Genomic DNA, 6,000 nt, shown 5'->3' on the forward strand with positions numbered 1-6,000 from the left:
GTTTCTGCATGATTTTCTTCATCTATAATTTTAGGATATCATTTCTTTAAATTCAGTTTTTTGCTCAAGTTACTTATAAAAGCGTTATTTTCTATGTAAAGATTGATAATAGGCCGATAAACTAACAAAGTTCAACATTCAAATATGTGTCATTATTGCACCCGCTGTTGCAGAAACGTTAACAGAAATTATCGTTCATTGCTCATCCCCCGTAGGTGATAGCGTGATAATATATATCCTATATGTTGAACCGGCCCCCAGGTAATATTCATGCAAAATTTGATTTAAATCTATGCAGTACTTTTCGAGTTCAGTGAGACCAAACATACAGACAAACAGACAAACAGACATACAGACAAAAATTCTAAAAACTATATATTTGGGTTCAGAATCGATAATAGATCACCCCCCAAGTATTCTTTTAAAAAAATATTCAATGTACAGTTTTGACTTTCCTATCATTTTATTATATGTATAGATGGATTTCTTATTAGCAAAGGTTGAGAAGTGAAACGCATAGTCAAATAGCTTTGTCGCTGTGAAACAGTCATTTGATATTCAGCATCCTCCGAGCCTTTTTCCCAATCATGTTGGGGTCGGCTTCCAGTCTAACCGGATTCAGCTGAGTACCAGTGCTTTACAAGAAGCGACTGCCTATCTGACCTCCTCAACCCAGTTACCCGGGCAACCCGATACCCCTTGGTTAGACTGGTGTCAGACTTACTGGCTTCTGACTACCCGTAACGACTGCCAAGGATGTTCAATGACAGCCGGGACCTACAGTTTAACGTGCCATCCGAAACACAGCCAATGGTGTCTAAGATATACTTAGAAAGTACATACAGACTTAGAAAAGTTGCATTGGTACTTGCCTGACCTGGGATCGAACCCGCGCCCTCATACTTGAGAGATTGGTCCTTTACCCACTAGGCCACCACGACTACCACTAGGCCACCACGACTACCACTAGGCCACCACGACTACCACTAGGCCACCACGACTACATTCTTACTTATACTTTGATATTCAGCACCATGCCAATATTATAGGGTGTTTTGTTCTGTACATTTGACTGAAGCACGATTTGACTGGAGCTTTTAAAATCAAAACAATATCTCTGTTTTTAACTGTAAATGCGAAACAATTTTAATGGAATCTCGCCAATAATTGTATGTGAAGAAATAGGCATAGACCATGTTTCGTTAAAGACCAATCAATGATACAAGACAGGTATTAGTTATTTTCCTAATTTATACCGATTGAGCTTTTTCCCTCTAAATTCTTAAAAATTGCACCGTAACCTTCATTTTGTCATTAAATTTGAAGCATCCGTCCCTCAGATGCTTCGAACATGATCATTTATCATTTCACACTGTGACGTCACAAAAAAATATGACAAGAACAAATCGGGGGATATAGTACATTATTGTACGGCATTAGTGTTGGCAAAAACTTAGCTTCGGGCTCTCTCTTGATGTCGATAAAGTTGGCAATTAGTGTTGCGCTTGATATATTGTCGATGGAAATATGATTGGCGGTTTTTATTCTTGCTAATATTATGTACGAAAATCAATAACTGGCTAACATATTATGTTTGTCACAAATCTCAATGAAAGGCTCATCGGATAGGGAAGAGATTTTTCATAGATAAATTCGCGTGGTCTCACAGGCCTCCCAAAGGCACTGCTTCCCGTACCAGGATAAAAGCATAGCATGTACGCTGTAATTTTCACCTGAATCCGTTTACCGGTTAGTGAACAATTGAGGTTTAAACATCCAATCGACCAAATAGAAGAAGTGAAGTATGTTACGCGTTTGTACACCAGACATCTGAACAGATATGGTTGAAATTTAGCACCAAGACAAATCCCATACCATGATTTTATCCAAGAGCGCGAAGTACCTCGTACGATAAACATTAAAAACACTTAAAGAAAACATCCTCCCCTTTCTTTTCTTATAATTGAATTTATTTCGTAAATATAGAAGCGAGGAACAAGCTAACCAAATTGACGCGAGATTGACCTGTCAATGTTCAATTCAATTGCTTTATTTATGTGACGCTGAAGGCTCCCTTCTTTTTGGGAAAAGATGGGAATTTATGATTGTATATTGTAGAGTGAGGATATTATCAATTTTTTTATATAATGATTTGTGGAGCCTTTTGTTAATTATGTCGGTTTAAGGTTGTCTGGTGTAAGTTTGTATGTACTTTCTAAGTATACCTTAGACCAGCTGTTCCCAAATGGGGTTCCGCGGAACCCTGAGGTTCCGTGACAGGCCCTCAGGGGTTCCGTGGAAAATTCAAGATTTCCATATGGTAAATCGTTTCACTTTGGACAATATTAAATTATTATTAATTTTCAATTAAATTGTTTTAAATATTGCATTCCAAAATTCCATTTAGGCACCATGTAGGTGGTTACCACTCGGAAGTGTAAGTACGAGTTCGCGACAAGTGGCGGGGGAAGGCCACGGCAGCAGATAATTTAATTCCGTTTTTTACAAATTGTAGATTAACGTAATACCTCCAGGTCTTCGGCAATCGGCAAAAGTAGGTAGCGAGTCGGCCAAAAATCACCGCATTTTTTGGGCTTATTTCATCGCCAGGATTATACGTTTTCATACATTTGACAGGACGTAAAATGACACGGCATACAAGTATTTCTAGTGGCTATTTTTACCATGAATCAAAGTGTGACATTATTTCCAATTTTTGCACCTCCGCGAATCCGAAAATTTTGCGCTCGCTTCGCTCGCGACTCCATGTTACGTGTGATGCTTTTATGTTCGTTTAATTGCTCAAGTATCCAACACCGAAAAAATTTCGCGCTCTTCCGTCGAGGTTTCCTTTGATGTTTATTTTTTATTCCTCTGGTTCAGAAAAAGCAATAGCGCTTTCTTCGCTAGCTACTCATTCATTTGCATTTTCTTTTTTGTGTGGATATTGTACTTTTTGAGACCTTATTAATTTACAGTGGTTTTGTTTATTTTGTGTAGGTACCTAAACTAAAAAAAATTCGCGCTCGCTTCGCTCGCGATGCCGGCTACCACTGGATGTCTTTCAATGCTAGCGGGTGCTTGGAACTTCTTCTTTTAGTTAAAAAAAATCGCACTCGCTCGCCTCGCACCTGTACAAACCCAATCTATTTCTTTTTGCGTTTACTTTGTCAGTCTTCAAACTGAAAACTATTCACATAATACACAAAGTTAAGGGCGGCTAAATTGTTTTCTGGCCCGTGTGGCAGATAGCCATGCTACGCCGCTGAGTATAATGAATATGTCTCTAACCATATAACCATTTGGTGCGCTACCACGCGCCACGAGCCGTACCTAAGTGTATATACGTCTTTAGTTTACTTCTTAAGCTAAGGTTCCGCCGAAAAATGGTGAGACGAAAAGGGTTCCGAAACCAAAAGAATTCGGGAACCGCTGCCTTAGACACCAATGACTGTGTTTCGGATGGCACGTTAAACTGTAGGTCCCGGCTGTCATTGATCATCCTTGGCAGTCGTTACGGGTAGTCAGAAGCCAGTAAGTCTGACACCAGTCTAACCAAGGGGTATCGGGTTGCCCGGGTAACTGGGTTGAGGAGGTCAGATAGGCAGTCGCTTCTTGTAAAGCTCTGGTACTCAGCTGAATCCGGTTGAACTGGAAGCCGACCCCAACATAGTTTGGGAAAAGGCTCGGAGGATGATGTTAAGGTTGTCTGGAACACATCGCTTTTAGCGATAAGGCCGCCCACTATGTCACCTACTTTAATTGGTTCAAGATTCAAATTATGAAATTAGTGTGTCTTATAATATAATGTATATCTTTCAGTATATATGTTGGGATCATCTTATACTTTCACCGTATGCGTCTGAGTATCAGTTTAAGATTGCCCAGGAAACTGAGCAATCTTAACAATAGCAATCTGATACTCAGACTGGGTGTCCCTAACTGTTAAAAATGCAGTGTCATGCTCATGACTAAAAATTCTAAAACTTAGTCCTAGTTTTTTCACGAAACCTTATTTCCAACGTAGTTGGGAAAAGACTACTTAATCCATTCTTATATTAATGTCACTTTCCCAGTTATATCCCACGGATTTAAGCCAAACAAAGGATTGTAAGTTGAGAACAAGTTGGAAACTAGGCCGGCAGCAATAGAGGACTTATCAAGGTAACACAAACAGTCGTTATCACGAGCAATTGGCTTACAAACTAATTAAAACGAGATCGTCAACTAATAACAATTTTTAACTCAATTGCCTGATAAAGTCGAAGGTTTGGCCTTAAAACTTAGATAATTGAATCTACTGGAAACGCTTTTAAAGGTATGACCGCGCCATTTACTTATATCCGTTTGTATTAGTATGTGTGTCAATTTCATGCTTTGTATTTGTTTATACATACAGGGTGTGTCGTTCACAATCACATTAAATCCTATCGCATATATTTCATGATATTCTATGGCGAATTGTAAAAAACAATACCTAATCCATTCAGTGGTTTAACCACAGGAGTCATTTTTCGTTTTTATAATTTACAACATCATGTGTAAAGCAGAGATAAAGTTAGGAGTATCGAATGTTTTGATCAGTTCACAGCTGTCAGTTTTCAAGGGAGAATTTCAGTTGTTTGTAATTACTGACTTTTATATGGTGTTCTAATTTTCACACATTTTTATTCTATTTACTTTGTTTGAAAAATTTCATTTTTTTTTATTTTTACTTATTTTTCTTTTTTCTTTGTGTTAATCGACATTCATTAACCAGTATATTAATACATTTAATTTAATGTGATTGTGAACGACACACCCGATATAGTGGTGTGTGTGCATCACGATGTGATTGAAAATGCATTACTGTGTGAGCTGTTACTACTTGGTACGTTACCTGGCTACTGCAGACATTCGAGCTAAGGGGTTAACTGACTCCAGACCGCGGTTTCATCCACAATCCTTGGGAACCACTCCCCGAACCAGGATAAAAAGTGTCGTATATAATTTTCTGATAAGCAAGTTCAATTAAACTTCAGCGTAGATAGTGCTTATAGCATGGCGGGTTCTCTGGTTGGTTAGATGCTCTAAGGCTTTAAAACGTAAGCAATTTAATTACAGTTATAAAATTAGTTTGTTAACGGAATCACAGTTTGATGTTTCGGAACTTGTTCTGTTTACATATTGTTATTGTGCACCTCAGAAATAATCTGGGTTATAGGAGTGTACAGAATTTCGTTGAGTTGGGTCCAAAATCCTAAGGGATAAGGGATGTGATAAGGGGTGAGAGTGTCAGAATTAAAAGCGATGTTGCATTCGAATGTGGTTTTATTCTGTTATTAGGGTCATGATTGTTTAAGAAAACGAATGGGGCATAAAGGGGAAAAATATTCTAAAAAATATCAAATGATAAAAGTTACTTATTGATATCAATCTATCATTTCTTAAAGTATTATATCGCTACCATGTGTTAGGACATCTTAGTACGTGAACACAAAGGTTAAGGTTAACAGTACACTCACATATATTATGCGAATGTGTTTTATTTTCGCGAACAATGTGCGCAAGCAATTTGAAATAAATGGCATATAATCTTTAAAAAAAACGCACAGTTATACCCGCCCAATTGTCTTATTAGGCTTGCCTGACAGTTTCAAAGTATATTTATGGCAGTCTAAAGCGAATAAAAACACATAGGTATAGGTACATACCGGCCAAACTGAGAACCTCTGTTTTCAGGGAGGTAAAAAAATTATTCGGCTCCGATAAATGTGCGTTAACTGTTTTTGGAACCGTGCAACGAGTGTGTACTTTGACTTTGAACCACAAGTCAGTTATGAAAAAATACCTTTTACAAACACTTATCATGCATGAAAAACCCTGTCATCCCAAACTTTAACATTTTATGACGTTAAGCACCAGGTGTTTCGCTAGGCAAGTCCATTATTTACCGGGCGTTTCGGCGTGCGCATTAAGTGAAGCTAATAATTGATGAGCGTCTGTGTACACGGCTGTTAG

Source organism: Helicoverpa zea, chromosome 9 (assembly GCF_022581195.2).
Source record: "Helicoverpa zea isolate HzStark_Cry1AcR chromosome 9, ilHelZeax1.1, whole genome shotgun sequence".
Taxonomy (NCBI): domain Eukaryota; kingdom Metazoa; phylum Arthropoda; class Insecta; order Lepidoptera; family Noctuidae; genus Helicoverpa; species Helicoverpa zea.